Source organism: Solanum lycopersicum, chromosome 6, assembly GCF_036512215.1.
Source record: "Solanum lycopersicum chromosome 6, SLM_r2.1".
NCBI classification, from domain to species: domain Eukaryota; kingdom Viridiplantae; phylum Streptophyta; class Magnoliopsida; order Solanales; family Solanaceae; genus Solanum; species Solanum lycopersicum.
Genome location: NC_090805.1, coordinates 15032276 through 15046557, shown reverse-complemented (window position 1 = coordinate 15046557; position 14282 = coordinate 15032276).

Here is a 14282-nt window from a genome sequence, read left to right as displayed (position 1 = left end):
AAAAAAAATTCTTTCTTTGGGTTGAGATAATTTCTCAACACTTAGCTTTAAAATGATCTCTTGGAATCAATGGTCTCTTTTCTTTCTCAAAACTCCTATGGAACTCTTAATTTCCTTTTTGTCTTAAATGTGAAAATATTTATAAACTCTTACGGAATACTTAGTTCCCTTATAGCTTTTGGAGAAATGAAATTAACTTTTTATTTGTTACTTAACTTGAAACTTGAGTCTTAAAAACAAAGTTAAACATTTCCAAAGATTCTTGAAAACCTTTAAGAACTTCGCGTTGATTTGCTTCTTAACTTTTAGACTTGAACCTTATCTCCTTTGACTTATATTAGCTTTCCTTAAATGAAATTATGAATTCAAGATTACGATTCGCATTTTTCGATGATTCATAGGTGTTAAGAAATCATTTAAAGTAATTAGAATCACTAGAGAGTTTTAATACACCATAGAAGGACTTAAATAGTATAAAATACGAAAAAATGGGCGAACAATGTCGATTTGGGCGCATCTGGGGAACGTTGTGCCACGCCTCAAGTTTAGCGGCCTCATCATGGCGCACTACAGGATCGCCGCCCCAGTCCCTCGGGCGCAGATAGGGTGCATCACACCTAGCACTTCCCAGGTGTGGTTGTCGACTTTCTTGTCTCGTTTTTCAATGCTAAACCCCTAAATCTCCATAGTTCTTTTCCAAACCCCTAGGATCATTAGTACCTTAAATATCCAATAGAAGTAACTCGAAAAACAACCCGTAATTACGAATTAAACAACAATGTAAATTTGAACAACTCAACCCATAAGAATTCGACAAGATTCTTCAAAAACTCACTTATTAACATGCAAACAGTTATAAAAACACTAAATTGAAACATTTTTAGTATGTCGTTGAACTAATCCAACACAAAAGTTTTAACAAACCTTGATAGGGATCACCCCGGAAGATATCCACTCATTAATCTTGAAGTTCTTGGCGAATTCTTGACTTTTATCCCTTTGCTTCTTCTTTTCTCTATTCTCCAAGCCCTAAGCGTGATTTTGATTTTCCAATACTGAATGATAACTTGTCTTTACTCCAATAAACCCCTGAAAATGAAATAGGAAATTTGTTGGCGACAAGACTAATTTGCCCGTCCTTAAATCTGGATTTCGACTTTCCTTACTTCAACAAAGAATCTTCCGATAGGAATATCTCCCTTATATGATATTGAAAATGCCAAGACTTGGTGGAGTTTACAAGATCTGTCCAAGGTCTTTCCAACCATATCAAGAACTACCTCGAACTCTTACTGAGCTAGAAGTTATGGCCATTCCAAAATGACAATAACTCACTTTCTTAATTTAGGCAATTTTCTAGATTTTTTCTTTTCTTTCCAAAAAAGAATAATTTTAGTTTCTTAGCTTATTCATAGCTATTTTAAATAGTGAGATGTTACAGTATCTTTCCCTTGGGAAATTCATCCTCGAATGAGATTTCATTCACTAAAAGGATAGTTACATCAAGTTCAACACTCGACAAACAAAAACATAAGTAACCATATGCTTACTCATAGCTACTAATAAAGGAATTAGTACCTTGATTTGCATTATTTCGTAATTCCAAGCGATATATATATCTCTTTTTCATATCCTATTATGCTTCCCATGTTGATTCATTAACAATTTTGTTCCTCCAAAGGACCTTGACTGATGAAACCTCCTTTGTTCTCAACTTGCAATCTTGGAGATTTAAAATGTGAACCGAAATCTCCTGATAGGATAAGCTATCCTTAATCCCCATATTTTTATATGGTACGATCAATGAAAGATCTCCCATGTACTTCTTCAATATAGAGATGTGAAACACTAGATGAAGTACTTCTAACTCTTGTGGTAGATCTAACTTGTAAGCTACATAGCCAATCCTTTTGGCTATGTTGTAAGGTCCAATATATAGGGATTAAGTTTCCTTTTCTTACAAAACCTCATAATACATTTAATGGGTGAAACCTTCAAATACCTAATATTCCACTTCGAACTCCAAAGACCTTCTCCTAACATATATATAGGATTTTTGACGACTCTTTGCCGTTTTGAATCACTGTTGAATAACCTTAACCTTCTCCATAGCTTGATGACTTAGGTCTGGTCCATTGAACCCTTCTTCACAAACATTGAACCACCCAATAGGAGATTTGTCTGTTTTCCCATAAAGAGCTTCTATGGAGCCATTTGGATTCTCGGATGATAACTATTGTTGTAAGCAAAATCAATAAGAGGTAGTTGATCATTACAATTCCCCTTGAAATCAATAACACAAGCCCTAAACATATCTCTTAAGGTATAGATAGTAGGCTCTGTTTTCCCATTTGTTTGAGAACGAATGCTTATGTTCACCTTTGAACCCAAACCTTTTTGGATAGATTTCTAGAACTGTGTAGTGAATTGTGCCCGTCTATATGAACTGATCGAACATGGGAGTCCATGAAGTCTCACTACCTCTAAATATATAATTTTGCATAATCCACTACCGAAATAGTGATTTTTACTTGCAAAAAATGGGCTGATTTTGTCAATCTGTCGATAATGACACAAATCGAATCATGTTGCTGCAGTACTTTGGAAACCCTATGATGAAATCCAAATAAATCATCTCCTACTTCCATTCAAGAAGTTTTATATTCTAAGCTAACCCTCCAAGCCTGTGGTATTCTACTTTCACTTGCTGACAATTTGGGCACTTGGCAACAAACTCAACAATGCCCTCTTTCATACCTTCTTACAAATATATCTCTTTCAAATCACGGTATATTTTTGTAGAACCTGGATGAATGAATTATCTGGAGCTATAAGATTCCTCAATGATATTCTCTTTGAGTCCATACACCCTACGTACACACAATCTCCCATGATTCTTCAGCACACTATCTCGCCCTAGCTCAAAAGTTAATACTCTTTGCTTATAAGCATTTGCCTTGAAATAAATAATAATGGGGTCTTTATCTTGTTTTTATTTCACTTCTGACACTACTGATGATTCAGCCTTATTTGTCATATGTATTCCTTCTTCTGTGGAATATGTAAGTCTAACTCCCAAGCGTGCAAGTCTGGGCACTTTTTTTAACTCTCTCTTTTATTCCTCAATATGGGTTGTACTCCCCATAGAAAACCGTCTTAGAGAATCAGTAACCACGTTAGCATTACATGGGTGGTAAAGAATACTCATGTCATAATCCTTGAGGAGTTCAAACCACCTCCTCTATCTAACATTGACCTTTTTCTGGCTAAACACATATCTAACACTTGTTATTACTCAGTATATCAACATGAACACCATAAAAGTAGTGCCGCCATATCTTTAAAAGAAAAAACTACCATAGCCAGCTGTAAGTCATTGGTTGGATAATTATTCTCATTAATATTAAACTATCTAGAGGTATAAGCTATAACTTTTCCATTCAATATAAACACACAACCTAACCCAACTCCAGATGCATCACAGTACACCCCAAAACCTTGAGTACCTTCGTGTACGGTCAAAACTTCTGTAGTAGTCAACCTCTTCTTCAACTCCTCAAAGTTTTTCTCACAAGCTTCAAACTATTGAAATTTAATTGTATTCTGAGTCAACTTGGTTAAAGGTGACAAAATAGATGAAAAACCCTCAACAAACCTTATAAGTAGATAGCAAAACCCAAGAAACTCCTAATATCTATTGGAGAGGTGAGTCTAGGCCAACACTGACTACTTCTATCTTTTAGGAATCCACTCAAATTCCATCACCAAAAACTATGTATCCCAAGAATGCCATAGACTTAAGCCAAATCTCACACATGGAGAATTTTGTATATAACTTTTTATCTTTCAAATTATTAAAGACTAACCTGAGGTGACTAGCAAATCTTCTTTATTCGTTGAATATATTAGTCTGTCATCAATGAATATGATAACAAACATATCTATATAAGGTCTGAATAATCTTTTCGTAAAGTCCTGAAATTTTGCTGGTGCATTAGATAATCAAAATTATATGACAAAAAACTGATAATGCCGATATCTGGTGCTAAAAGTTGTCTTCGGAATGTCAAACTACCTAAACTTAAATTGGTGGTAGATAGATTTGAGGTCCATATTCATAAAAATAGGTGACACCATGAACTTTATTGAATAAATCATATATTCTTGGAAGAGGATACTTTTACCTTATGGTAACCTTATTCAATTTATGATATTCTATACACATCCTCAGGGAACCGTCTTTCATTCTCACAAACAAGATTGGAGTGCCCAAGGTGAGACATTTGGTCAAAAATAAAACCCTTATCCAAAAGATCTTTCAAATCATTCAACTCTGTTGGTTCCATTCTATATGCCGAAATAGAGATACGACAAGTATATAGAATGATGTCTATGCTGAAGTCTATTGTCTGTCAAAAGGGACTATTAGAGGATCATCAAGAAAGACTTTTGGAAACTCTTCTACTATAGAAGATGACTAAAGGGAAGTATTGAGTCATTAACTTGGTCTAAGTGATAGATAAAACCCTTTGAAACTAACTTTTTTGCCTTAAGGTACAAAATTAAATGAACCTCCGGCATTACTGAACTACAAAATCCACTCTATAACTTAATCATTATGAATCTGAAACTTGAAAACCATGTGTAACTTTATTAGGTCAGCCATGGAGTTCTTGTGATAGATGGACATGGGACAATCATGATAGACTCTTTTTGCTTGAATAGACTCTCAAAAAGGTATAAAAACACAAAAGGGTTCAGAAAGATTCTCGGGAAGAATTTCAAACTTATATGCAACATAAGGAGTTATAAAAGACAAACTTGCTCTAGTGACTAGCAAAGCATAAAGATGAAGAGTTCTGGCTTTGATCATACAAGTAACAACATGTGGAGGGTTCTCTTGCTCTTGGCAGCTAATAATTGCAAAGAGGCGGTTTTCCTCTCCACCAGAAGCAGAAGTAGCTCCACTAGGTGCAACCCTTTATGGTGGATCAACTGATGAATATTAGGCTCTGTTGCCCAAATTTCAACTACCCCGCCTCTCCATAGGGAACTTCCTCATCAAGTTACCCTTTTTCCCAAACATAACGCAACTTTTCTAGCCCCTATGACATTTACCTAGGTGGGTTCAACCACACTTAGCACACGTGATAGACCAACTACCTTCATGTGCCATACTTCCTTGAGACTATGCTGGTCTAGTACTGATGTTCTATGAATTTAGGCCATGATGCTCACCTTTGTTTTCAGGGTGCAGACGCACTAGCAGATGATGGTGCATGTCTTTTTTTTAGAATTGTGGCAGATTCATACCACTTTTCTACTGCCTATAATCACTCCCAGTCTTAGCTTTCTTTTTAACATACTCTTATCTATCCCTCATATTCTCCTCTTCAACCTGTTTCACATAAACCATTAGCCTGGATATATCCATGTTGCCTATCAATGTAACACCCCGTATTTAAAACAGACCAAAAATTAGCTATACAAAAATATGCAGGTGCAATTGATAGTTACCATCGATGGACCGTAGCCTGACCCACGGCCCGTACTGCACATCTGTCGTTTTGGACTGAAAATCTCCCATGACGCAGTGAAGAAAAATTGACTAAGTGTTGATCCACGGACAGACCTACAGTCAATAAGTAAGACTACAGTCTGTGGTTTGTGTCCATTGATCAAGACCCCATTTACCCACTCTCTGAAAAGAACCACAATTGACAAGTACGGTCCAAAGATGAAAAATTAGCAGATAGTTAAGGGGAAAAGGCAAATTGGTCAAATTCAAATATTCATAACTCTTACCATAAAATGAATCAGGTGTACCATGACCTATTAAATGATAGATAATTGAATTACCTTTCCATAGCCACTGATATTGCTAAAACTAGACCTCAGAGTAAAAAATTATGCCCTTTTAGTAAAAGTCTATTGAAAAGACCCAAACTATGGGCCAAAATGATAGACCGTTGATTGAACAGCGTCCTATCAGTCTAGGTCATTGTTTTGTCCGACAGCAATTATCTCAGGGTTTTTTTGGTCTTTTCTTGCTTCGTTTAAACGCTACGATACGTTGTTTTGACCTTAAATCATCATTTTTTAGTCAGTTTAAGCCTAGAGACATAACGAAAACTTATCTAAGTCAAATCATTAAACTAAAACTTAGAAAATTAGAAGCAAGAAAGGAGAAAAAGGTCAATAACCATAGTTCAAGAACGCAACAAGTTTCCTCAATTCCAACTCCGAAATCTAAATATTTCTCCATAAATTTCATCATCAGGCATGTGGGATTTCACTAGTGGGTTCTTTTAACCCATTAGGTCGCTAGTTTCAGTCAGATATTTGATCCCCATATCATAATTAGACCTAGGGTTTTTAGAACATCAACAAAACTTCATGAATTAATTAGTCATATGTTCCAAATTAGATTATCATGTTACTACTCAGATTATTGCATGAATTTTAGAACCCTATATATGTATATCTTTAGATCTTGAATTACAGATGCTAGGTCAAATATTTCAATTACTTCATAAAAACATGCCTTAGTTATAAATGCATAATTACCAGATTATTTGTTGCATTCTCAGTTTGCATGTTAAGTTTTGAGCTATCGAGTATTTATAAAAAATCAGTCATAATTAGTTAATAACATAATTCATTGGGAGTAGCTTAATACCGAGTTTGACCAGGGTTTAACTTACCTAATTAGCCGCAGAACTACTAGCCAATTAGGTTGTAAGTCCTCTATGTGGGCATCAGTTTAGTAATCATGCCAGCGTGCCTTTATATCTTTGCAAGAGTATATTGGGTCATCTCGATGGGACGTATAAATCGTACTCCACATTTAGCTCATGTGGTTTTATGATAGGTTATTAGTAGCTCCCACAATTCTTTCAGACTCTCTTGCATTGACCATATATACAGATCAGTTAGTATTCAGTGTCAACATGTTATAAATGTGGTTATTTCATCCAGTTAGCTTAGAGATTAGTATATCAGGTTCAGATTATTATACTTGCTTTTGTGCTTGTTTAGTTATGTTTTATTTTAGCTTTACTCTATCCTACGTTCTCAGTAACTTCAAGTACTGACGCATAGGTGTGATACATCTTCTCGTGATGTACGATAAGGTTCTAAACATACAGATCGCGCTTAGATCGATTTTTGATATCCAGTTCAACAAATCACTGGTGACACTACACCATTTTAGTTCTATGGCAACACTAAATCTGGAAAACACTTATAATGTGTTGCTTAAAATAGTTTCGGCAACGATTTTGAAGCGTAGTCCATGTTTTTGACTTTTGACTACAACAATATTGGCAACATTTGTAAAGTGTACTCTTTAATGGTATAAGTTACAATTTATAAGCGTTGTTAAAGTATAATATAATTAACAACAACTATTTACATATATGGCCACACTTTTAAAGTTTCCTATTTTTATTAATTTTAAAAACAACATATAACAAGTGTGGCCTTAAAATTTTCACTATATTCCCTCCAACCATTTCAACTATCCCTACCATTTTTATTAAGCAAAAAATTATGTTTCATAAACCATTAAAAATTGTTTTTCCCCCAAATAAGAACAGAGGTACTAAAAACCAAGGTGAATCCGCAAAATCGAGTTGAGCTTTTGTCTCCGGCAAACTTTCTCACTGAATCTTTGAACAACAAGTTGAATAATTGAAGAACTACTTGCTGAATCAATGAAGAAAAACTTGCTAAATTGACAAATCAGTGAAGGTTTATTAGGTAAGTCATAGAACATTCACACTATATTACCCCAAATCTTAAAAATATTTCGTCCATTTGAGGAACACAATTTTATCTACAAACTATGTATGAGGAGAACGATTTCCGTCAAATTTTCTCACATGTATCACGACTTCACATTGAAAATCTGGAGAACATGATTTCATGATTTCTTATTGAAGAGCTGAAGGTTACGCCTTAGATGAACGCTTCTCACTAAAATGCTTCACTTGAGAAGTTGATGTCTTAAAGCTTCAACACATTTTGTTGAAATAAGGTTTCTCATGTTTAAAATTGTAACTTTGAAAGTCTGAATTTTAGTTTTAGGGTTTTGTATTCTTGTGTCTTTTCATTGATTTCATGAAATTTATCTCAATATTGAATCCACGTTCTTCTTTAATTGTTTTTTTTTCATTTTTCGTAGATAAACCAATAGAAATGTTATTAGATACGAATAAACTAACTTAATACAAGTTTTGATGCTATTGTTTCATTAACAACATTTGTGACTACAACAACTACACATTGAATGACACAATTGACTTCGCCAGAGTTCTAAGCTTCTTTGTGCCTCTTTAGTATATTAGTAAGATGAGGCAAAGCTCTAGCGTCACTATAAGTTGTTGGTTCTCCGATTATACATCAAATTTTAAAATTTAAAGAAAAAGTTGTTTGATACATGAAACAATTAAGAACCACACAATAGCATTATCACTAAGTTGTGCTCTCTTCAGACCACCAAGGATTTTTACTTCTGATCTGACCTATTAGAAAATTCCAGCTTTTTGCCTTTCCGGTATCTATGTCGTTTAAACGTATCAAAATCTTACGTCTGTTCTTTCTTCATTCTGCGTTAGCTTCATCCTTCAGAAAGTTTCTTTGTCGACCGGAGTCTAGACCCCGACGATACCGCCGTCGTTGACATCTTAGAGGTCACAGACAAACCTATATACGTCATCGTTACTTCATCTAGGTTAATTTTTGTGGAAAATTTTAAATTTTTGTTTATTAACATGCATGTAACTAATTCTACTTAAACTCATATACGTTCACCATCAACCATCTAACATTAAGATTATTAAATGAAAGAAATAGTACAATATTGCATTAAATGTATACTTGCCAAAATTGAACCAATACAATGTCTGAAATAAAAATGGGAAAGAAACATTAGTGGAACATACTCCACTAGAACAATCCTATAACTAAGCTAGAATAAAATGGGAAAGCGTCCTCGAATGCATGAAGTCCTACCAAGTCCGGATGAATGCTCCACATCTGGATGGCTTCAGTTTCGACCTGTACGCTCTAACGTCCACCTATGCCTTCACCTAAAAATATAGAGTTGTATTGGATTAGTACACACATGTACTAATTATGGATATATGCAAGCACACACCAAGTACATTCATGAGTAAGAATAGCACTTTCCTAACAACATTGTTTATGGAAAGTCAAGTCAGTAGACTTGCCAATTTGGAATAGGAAAGTTAGCGGACCTGCCAAATTTGGATTAGAAAAGTCAGTGGACTTGCAAAATTGGATTATGAAAGTCATGACATGAGAGTAACATGCATCTTCATATGTATCATATTGCACACAACACATATTGTCTTTCACCTACCACATAACATATTACATAGAGCACAAAACATCTTTCATATGATTCGTTCATACGCCCTAAGACTTTGGAATCATGGACTTGACACCAAGACTTCCCAAAAGTGAGGTCTTAACATATAGGACCTCAACTAGGGAGCCTTATTTAGAAAAGACATAGTCTGCTTCATTCATTCAAACAGACTTCACTTCATACATTCACAAGCTAGTATAAACACCAGATATACCTAGGATGTAGTTTAAGACTTTCATCGGGTTCGTTGTGCAATGATCAGGAATGACCTAGCATCATTACTTATGTCTAGCTCACCTCTTGATTATCCTATCCTAACACCTTTGGTATCTTTCATTTCATTATGTGCATCATTTGAGGCTGGCCTCATTCATTGATTGTGAACTTTAACTTTAACCGACATATATCATTTGAGCATCATGAAATCCACTATCTTCCTCACATAAAAAAAATGTTGAATCGCCGGCCAAAGTGATCCAAAACATGCTAGAGTAAATAGGGGATTATACCCTGCTAGATCCGTATATTGGCAGTTAAGGTTCAAAGACTAGGAATATAAGGAGACCCATACTCGGCATGCCGGATAATCTCATCTCATGAGAGTTACGTGAGCCTCCGCCCTTCCCGAATGAAGGCATAAGTGCTCATAGCTAGCCTATCGGTGCTCAGTATAAAGTTCCATTACATTAAACTAATGCATCATGGAAGTTGGCTTCTAGAATGAGGACATCATAACTCATGAGATGATTTCTCATCTCATCATTAGTATTAAGTATGCATTAACTTCATTACTTTCATTAGAGTGTTTATAGAGACTGGTCTCTTAATTAACTTTACACCCTCATAGGTGAGTACGTTTTGGTAACATTTACTTAGGCTCTGCTCTCATCTTTCACGTTGGCCTCTTATCGTATTGTTAACTCATTCATTAACTTTAGTACATTTTCTTTTTATAATTTCTCACCCCTTTGCGTGAATGTACATTTTATCGTATGAAAATGCACTTGGCCATTTAGTGCGTTACACATTCGTACTTAACCCTTCTAGGGTTTTATCATTTTGTTACATATATCTTAGATTCACTTACTTTAAATGTATGCTATACTTATTGGGTCTATCATATAAGTCATGAGGCTTTATTCATAGTTTGTTTAAGTGATTCATATCTTTCTAAGATTAGGTGGTACAAGAATCAGGCATCTCGTAAGTGTGCCAAGATCTCGATATTGATATTTGTAGGCAATAGTATTTTTGAACATTTATTCACGTATGACTTATGTATCAATATGGAATTTGGGCAAGGGAATCAGATTTCGAATCCCTTGGCTAACACTTACATTTTTAATTTATTTTTGTTTGATCGACACAACTTGGTGATCCAAAATTGAGCCACAACGCCTTCATTATATTTTTCATTAATTTTTCTCTTCATTTTTTGTTCATTGGTACTGAGAGGATGTGAGATCGAACCCCCACAAACTCATTCCTTTTATTTTATTTTCTTTAATTCCTATCCTTCTTGGCCAAGAGGGTGTGGGTTCGGACCCCCACAACCCCCTTTAATTTTTCTCTTCAAATACCCTTCATTCAGCTTAGAGGTCGTGGGTTCGATTTCCACATGCCTCAACCTTTTGTTTTTTGTTTAACTTTTCTTTAAATATGATTGAATGGTTGTGGGTTCGAATCCCACTCCTTTCATTTCTTCATTCTTTTTTTTTTGCTTCATATTCGGTCGAGGTCACTAGTTCGAATCCCCCTTGCCACATTTTTTTAATTTTACATTATTTCTATGACTTTTAACATGGTGAGGTCACGGGTTCGGTCCTCAATGTCCTCACTTATTTCAATGTATTATTCATAACATACTAAACCTCTTAGCTTGACCGAAACTCATCAACATATAGCTGGAAACTATGTAGTTTTTCAGCATCCTTTACATCAACATTACACGTTAGTTCTTAGGGAAATTCATGGATCATGTAGCACATCTTTTGGTGCATTTTCATGGGATTGATTTATCTAATAATTTCCACTCAAATCAGCAACATTATACTTCGTATGAACATCACAATTTATGAAACTTTGTGCACGTGAAATACAACCATAAAACAAGTCATATTCATGCTTCAATCCCTGTTCAAAGTCACAACTACACATAGTTATCACATCGTCTAGGAAAAATATACTTTAATAATCACATAAATCCGAATACCAATACATTAACATTTTCATCACGAAAACACTTTACATCCCTAATTTCTACCAGCAAACATACCCAACCTACGATCAATGGGAGCTAGTGACAAAGACATGCAACAGGGAACAACCCTTGTTTTCGGAATACATTCATTTGAGTCTTAAGGGTCTCTTGGAAGATGGACCAAGACTATGAAATCCCATACCTTATTTTGACGTTCAAACCTTGAACTTGCTGCCCAAAGACCTCCTCAAACTCACATCCAGATTCGAGCTTCAACACCAAACTTCAAATGAAAAACCCTCCCTTTGCCTAACGTTTTTGGATATGTTTTGATTATTTTTTTAAAGTGAATGTTCTTCAAGTGTGAAGAACATTTAGTTGCTGGTCAGTTCTTGTATTTAGGCTGAGAGAACGAGATAAGAAAGAGATATTTTGACGTGAGAGAGAGAGAGAGAGAGAGTTAAACGTGAAAGGCGATTTAGGCTTACGTAAAAGACTTAGTCAAACTAGGACTCTTTCAAACCTTTAACAAAAATCTGATTTTTCCTTTTTCTTAAATCAGCTAATAATTGTTAATTAATTAAATTAATTTACCAATTTAATTAAAACAATTAAAATTATTGCTTCCACCTAGGTTCGAACCCGGGTGGAGCAAGACTTCACTTAAAGGTCAATTTCGGCCCTCTCTCCCCAAAATGTCCCTCCACCTTATTAATTAAATAATAATTACATATTTAGGGTAATTAAGATACTACCCTTATTCTTGAAAAACACCATTTTACCCTTATACCCTTAAAACTTAAGATTTCCCCTTTTTAAAGCTTTTAAAGACTCATTCAGGTAAATATTCATATTCAAGAGCCTAACATGGTTGGACCCAACCTTTCCTAGCTCAAATTTCTCCCCAAGTTAGTTGGCTTGCATGTCTCAAGGGTTAAGAGGTCTGGTTCTATGCGCATCAATCCGTGTGAACCCTGTCTAATCTTAGGCATTCTAGACACATTAAGCATTACTTAGCATATCCATTTTTAGGGTTGTTACATTCTCTTACGTTGCAACCTATGCACCTCCATCCCCAGCTGTCACATGTTGTTTGTTTATTCTTCTACACTTTTGTTAATGTTCAAAGTCTCTCTAGATTTCCATGGAAAACCAACAAGTTCACTGTTTCGAAAGTCAGTCTTCACAGCTTAGAAAGGTATGCTCCCTGTCACTACTTTGCTCATTTTCTTCTCTTTGATTCGAAAATTCACTTTGTATATAGAAAAACTTTATTGATGTGTATTTTTGTGTCTTTATTTTGTTGATTTATGTTCTAGTCGATGTTATATTCAGCCTTAGTTATTACCTTTTGTTTATATCAACTGTCTCAGCTCGTTAGTATTAGAAGAGATCTGTCATATATTTTGGAAATTTACCTAGCATATTCTACCATAGACGTGTCAATTTATTTTAGAATACTATTTCATCTTCTCCTCTATTTTATTACCTTATGGTGTATCAAAAAACGAATTGTGAAATTTTTTTGTTAATAGACATACTTAGTATGAAAAAATATGCTATGTTCAATTAAAAAAAACTCTCGTTTATATCTTCCTCCTTGATGGACTTCTACGTTCTTGTCGTCCACAAAAAAGATTGTAGTCGATAAGTGAGTAAAGAATCATACTATGGGAAGGAAAATCTTCTAAATATGTAGAATAAATTACAGTAGTTTAGCTGAAACAACGACAAACTCTTCTTTTTGAAAGTCTTCTATAAAAAGAGATAGGTAACTTGCTACTCCTTTTAATATACTGCAAACTGGTTACCTCTTCTGTAGGATTTTGGAACTTAGACTTCTCCAGGTGACAAATAGAGAACAAAACTTTTGCTGACAAACGTAAGTTTTTGCATTTTTCCACTCTACAATGTTTTACTTCTCTTCTATTCTATTCTGTTCTTTAGCTGAACATCTTTCTCATACAGTGCATACTTTATAACCCTTCTGTAGGATTTTGGAACTTAGACTTATCCGGTTGACAAAATAGAGAACAGACTTTTTGCTGAAAAACATAAGTTTCTGCATTTTTCCACTCTACAGTGTTTTACTTCTATTACTGTTCTATTGTGTTCTTCAGTCTACATTTTGCTATGTAATTCTGTGTATATTACCCTAATTGAGAACTAAGATATTACCTTTGAAAAAGAACTCTGCTTAATATTTTCCCTCAGAAATATGGCACCAAACAAAAAGTGAATGCAATCCTACCAGAACAAATGGGTACTATTAAAAAGGAAGCTAAAAATCATAGAGCCATATTTCTTACCAAAATCTATAACCTGAAAAAAGGTTGCTCGTCTTGCATGACGCCGAGAAGAATACTCTACTTGAATGCATGCTCTTCCCCAAAATCATGTTGCTGTCCATTTTACACAGCCTGACTCTAACTGTTAATGTGTAACACTACTGCAACCTACTGTTTTCCTTCAAAAAAAACGTTTACATGTTACGTCTGCAACTCAATGATAAAGCATTTATGAAACAGGTTAGTACCAACTAAAGTTAGTCATATTTAAAATTGTTCCTTTGGGTTTTCTTTTTGAAAGCTTGTTCTTCCTTTTTGTAACCTGCTTATAATTAGGTTCATCAAATGTCTTTGAAATCCACATTCTCTGTTAGTTGTCTGCATATTTTTTTTCTTTTTT